Consider the following 5,378-nt stretch of genomic DNA (forward strand, 5'->3'; position numbering starts at 1 on the left):
TACAGTTAATGACATAGCTATTTAATTATTGGATCATTTATATTTATATTCATTAATTTTGGCATTTTTCTTCCTATATAAACAGTAATTATAACAAACAATAAAATAAAAACAGGGCTGAAAAGATAAAATATGCGAACTTTCCACATCATGTTAACTGTCAGTTTCAAAACAGTTTAAATATTGCAGCACGTCAGCAGTAAAATCATGTTTAGTTAGAAATTCAACAATTAAAGCTCAAGCCACAGTTTAAAATAAAAAAACAAATCCAATTTTGCTTTACCTTCGAACAGTTTTTCAGGTTGCATTTGGACTTTATTTTCTAAATACCTGCCAGAAGACTCAGCTGTCTCTGACCTGCACATCGAATTTCTCACACTTTAAATTCAAAACATTTAAAAAACTAAAGTGAAAAATAAAGTGCTGTTTCTTACTGTGTCGGTGAACTGGTAGGCGATGAACTTCCTCATCAGCGCGATGGCCGTCGCCCTCTCCTCTCCGATCTAACAAGGCAGGAAAAAATTAGGAAAAGTGTGTGTTCATTTAGTTGTGATGGTGTGTGTGTGTGCGTGTGTGTGTGTGTGTGCTTAAGTGAACACACACCTTACACTTGACCGTCCACAGGTTGGGATCCCTGATGACAAAAAAAACACATTTTTAACATGAAAAAAACTTCCCGATCTGTGCAGGTGTCTTGATGCTGATTGGTTGATGAGCGTTCACATACTTGACTCCAGGAAGTAGCTGCTGCTGAGTGATGTCATCAGAGAGCTCCTCGGACCCTCCGGAGTAACTGCACGCCACAGAAGAAAAACAAAAAGTCATTGATGCACAGCACTTGTTTCACTCACTGATTATCTCCAGTCACTTGTTACGTTGCAGATCAGGGTTCACACACATTTTCACCAATTCATTTCCAGGACTTTTCCATAACTTTTCCAGGACTTTGAAGCAAATTTTCAAGACCATACAATCTCTTAAACGACCGTCAGTACTTACCTGTTCTTTTTAATTACGGGTGAAAAAAGGGAGAGGCATGTCAAATATTTTTAAGCACTGTGGAGGGACTAAAACATTTTATTTGGGCTTTAGGGGAGCTGTTTTTATTTTACTGTAAATTTGTTGTTGTTAAAATTAAATTTGTCTAAAAAAACATTTTAAGAAAAAAAAGGCCACATTTTTTAGAGAACACATGCCTTCCCAACCTGTGCTGTGTTTGATTTTCAAAGAAAGCATGCATCCCAAACTTGCGAGCCGTGGGTTTAGAAGGCACCTTTATTTGAAAATGACCAAAAATGACACCATTTATAAGACAGAAATGATCTTAAGATTTTTTTCCTTGAACACATCATGTGCTATATACATATTGTGAAACAAAATTTAATGACTTTCCCAAAACTGTCAGGGTATATTTACTTTTACAATACTTTTCCAGGCCTGAAAATTGCTATTTGCAAGGACTTTTCGAGGTTTTTTTATGAATGTACAAAGATATTTAATGATCAGTGCTTTATTACAGAATTAAATTTTCCATTAAAGAAAAGTTACAACAATGTTTGTGTATGCTGCTGACTGTCTTGGCCAGGTCTCCTTAGAAAAAGAGATTCTTAATCTCATTGGGACCAACGTGAACATTGTAATAAGAAATGATCTTTATTTGTAGCACCAGAACTTCTGGAACCGTGACCAGAGACGTATTTTAGGATGGAAAAAAACAGCAATGGACCCTTTTATCCTGAGAAATAAAATCAGTTGGCAGCTCGTTGTTAGAGTTAACACAAGTATGATGTTACAGCTTTTATTAGACTTCACTGAAGAGCAGACTCTTTAGGGTCCATAACAGTCTAGTTTAATTTAAATCAAGAGCTGTTTACACAGATTGGAAAAATGTTTTCACACAGCAAAGCTGAAGAAAGGGATACTCACTGCTCGCCTCCCGAGGACTTAGCATACTTTCTCATGTAGTATTCACCCAGCGCCTCCTCTCTGGAGTCCCTGCAACACACAAAACACACACAGACACACACGTTAGCCAAAAGTAACTATAAAAAAACTGCTTCTGTCCAACTCAAGAGCTATTTATTGTAATAATGTCCTGCAGATAAAAGCTGGTTGTGAGGTTCAGCTGGAGTCTCGCAGCGAGAACACGGATCCTCCTGCCAACAAAACACTCCCTGGCAGGACTTTGCTTCTTCCCAGGAATTACTATAAATCGACATAAATGACACCAAATTTATTGCAGATTTGACCTGAATTCCTACAATAACAGCAGAAAAACAAGTGAATTCAAGCCAGTTTCCACACAGAATTGCTGGAGCTAACTCTGCAGTCGGTAACATCCTCTTTCAACACCTGTCTCTGTCTGTGTCCCATGGGGTTGCCAGGCTTTCTTGAGTTTAAGGTGTAGAAGAACTTTTTTTTTTGGTCAAATATACAAAACCACTGCAGAGGAAAATAATGAATTAAAAGGGGTCAAACAATGACTGTTTAAAAACAAGCTCTCAGACCTCTACTGTGTTTATGTAATCTGCAATAAAGTACTTTTCTTTAAATGCATCAATTTTAAGAGTCCGGGCGAGAATTTCTTAAAATGTTTTTAATGTTTTAAGGCTAATTATACAACATGACACTTAGAGTTTGAGAAACAGAAACAGGAACTAAACCGAAGCCTCTTTTATACTGCCTGTACAGGGCAGGAATAATACAAACTCAATTAAAGCACCTTTAAAGACAGAGTTTACTATGTGCTTTGACACAGTAGAAGGCAAAACAACAACAGAAAACCAAACACTCCCACTGAACAGCAGCAGGACGAAACTACGGTAGAGCCGGGATAAAATTAAAACAGGAGGACAAATTATACAAGATGCAGGATCCTTAGTGTCAATAAAAAATTATACAAACAAAACCACAACTAAAAGGAACTAAAATAAAGAAAACAAATAAAATAAGTTAAATAAATAAAAAGAAAAAAAACAAATAAAATAGGTTAAATAAATAAAAGGAAAATAAAACAAATAAAATAAGTTAAATAAACGAAAATAAATAAAAGGAAATAAAAAGACATCATATTAAAGCAAGTCCATAAGAATGCGTTTTAAGAAGCGATCTAACAGAATATCGTGTCATTATACCACCTTGCCATTTAGTATAAAAGCTACGATCGTGAAATGGAGGGACAGAGTTGTCTTGGGCAGGACAGGTGTGACATTTGACCAAGTGTTACGAGTGCGACCTAACACGGGAGCTTTAAAAAGCAGCTAGTAGCAGTGAGCAGCTAACTCAAATATGAAAAAAAGCAAAAATGTCCACAAATATGGAAAACATTGAGGAGCTCCGTACCCTCCGAGCAGAAGATGAGATCAGACGCCGTAAAACGGCCGCTACGTGACTGTTACTAACATGCTATGTCATTGTTATTGTTTTGAGAGCCCTGCTGGTGTGTATGTTAAATGTCAAACCAGAGGTTCACACTGTTGTGTGTAACGTCACGCCTCTTTTGCTTCTGCGATGCCAGCATGCTGTCTAAAACCACACTCTGGAGCCACGTGGTGCCGCCGTTGTTTGGTTCTGTCTAAAATGTAAATCTTTAAATCTATCTTTAAAATTTGCTGTTTTTAACTAAACTTAACCTGTTTATTTATTGACTATGTATTTATGCATTTTATTCTGTTTTACTAGATGGTACATTGTTTTATCATTTTTACAGTAATATTTGTGCTGTTATCCTTTCATTTACCTTTTTTGATTATTCAGAGTATTTATTTATTTGTTTATTTACTTATTATTAATATTGATTGATTTTTATCCTTTTTATCCTGTGTTCCCTCACTTATGGTAGCATTTCCTCAGTTACCAACTTCTGGTTTTATCGTATGAAGCACTCTGTGTCACAGTTTTGCGTGTATGAAAACTTATGCATTTATGGCGTCAAGTCAGCAACTTGTGCTATAAAAATTATATCCAAGTTACCAAGTTGTTTTTCCGATGTAAGAGGCTGTTTATGTCCCAGCAGGAAATATGTTTTTTCGATTATTCCCACGCCACACAGACACAGCAATAAAAATGGCTTTTTTTGTTAACATCCCGCCAAGCAGTTTTTCCGGGCCGCTCTAGCCCGAGAACTTGTTTGGGACACACACCAATGGCGAGACTCCATAAAATAACCCCCATGATCCTGCAGTTCCTAAAAAAAGTTTCTTGAGACCTTCCTACAATGAAAATTCGTAAAAACCATCTGACTTTTACTTCCGGAGGACTGTTTACAAAGATGCTGATGCAGGTGTTACCTCCAGAGGTTCTGCAGCCTCCTGGATCCAGAGTGGTCTTCATCCAGAACCACGTGGTCGATGTTGGACACTGAGAGGAGGAGAGAGGAGACGAGGGGTTAACGTGAAGAAAAGTAAACAAATTCAGATGAAATCATGAAAAATTGAGAAGAGACTTACCCTCAGCCTCCTCTGCTCAGGACCGATCAGTGAGAGAGAAAAGGGAGGATAAAAGAGGAGGAAAGAGGGAGAGCAGAGACAAAAGATCAAGGAAAGAGAGGACAGATTGAAGGAGCAGAAGAAGACGACATAAAGACATAAGAACGAAAAAAAAAAGAGACAGAGAGGAGAAGAGGGTTTGGAAAAAAGACGACAGGAAAGAGGCGTCAGGAGAAGAGAGGAAGGAAAAGGATTAAGGCAAAGAAGCAGCAGAAGCCAAGAGGAGGATGAGGAGGTGAAGACAGAAGCCAAAAGACATTGTTGATCAGGGCAGAGCACACAGGAGCAGAGTCAGGCAGCAGCAACACAAAGCATGATGGGAGAAAAAAACAACAACAGATAAACAAACAGATTAATGGTGACTGTACGGCACAGAGAAGCATGAGGCCAGTGAGGGTTTGAAAAGGTCAAAGAGCAGCACAAACAAAACGTCCACGGGCGCACTGACCCACACTTCACTCCTGCTTTTCATATCAAGTGGGTACATTTTTTATTACATTTTTGACTTTTTACCAACATAAAGGGCGTTTGCAGTTATTTTTTTTTTATTTTTTATCTTAACTATTTGTCAGGGAGGGTTGTTTTGCTCTAACCAATCAGCAGTGACTCCACTATCTGTCAATTTTTCTAACTAAATTCTCAAAAACTTTATGCCGGTGATACTCAACTTAGGGTTCGCGGACCAAATTTGGACCTTTTTAGGGTGCCAGTGGCCCCCAAACCATTCTGTTATTCACAATAAAAAATGAAATGATTGACACTGTAAATTTTTAAATAGAGCTTGTTGATCAAAAAAAGAGCCACAGGAGGATCCCCCACACCCCCGACAGAGGTCCTCGATAAGACACCAATGTCCTAAAGTACTAGAAATGTGCTAACATCCTTAAAAAT

The 5,378-nt window shown here is 37.9% G+C and overlaps 1 long non-coding RNA gene across 1 annotated transcript; it reads right to left on the bottom strand.

The window, feature by feature from the left end:
- Window positions 1–434: 434 nt before the first annotated feature.
- On the bottom strand, window positions 435–5,252 carry LOC121964999. The gene is made up of 6 exons (XR_006107438.1): window positions 4,449–5,252; window positions 4,290–4,359; window positions 1,927–1,995; window positions 728–793; window positions 604–634; window positions 435–503 (listed from the first exon to the last, which is right to left on the bottom strand). It is a non-coding gene; the product is annotated as an uncharacterized LOC121964999 (long non-coding RNA).
- Window positions 5,253–5,378: the final 126 nt, after the last annotated feature.

Source organism: Plectropomus leopardus, unplaced genomic scaffold (assembly GCF_008729295.1).
Source record: "Plectropomus leopardus isolate mb unplaced genomic scaffold, YSFRI_Pleo_2.0 unplaced_scaffold18129, whole genome shotgun sequence".
Taxonomy (NCBI): Eukaryota; Metazoa; Chordata; class Actinopteri; order Perciformes; family Serranidae; genus Plectropomus; species Plectropomus leopardus.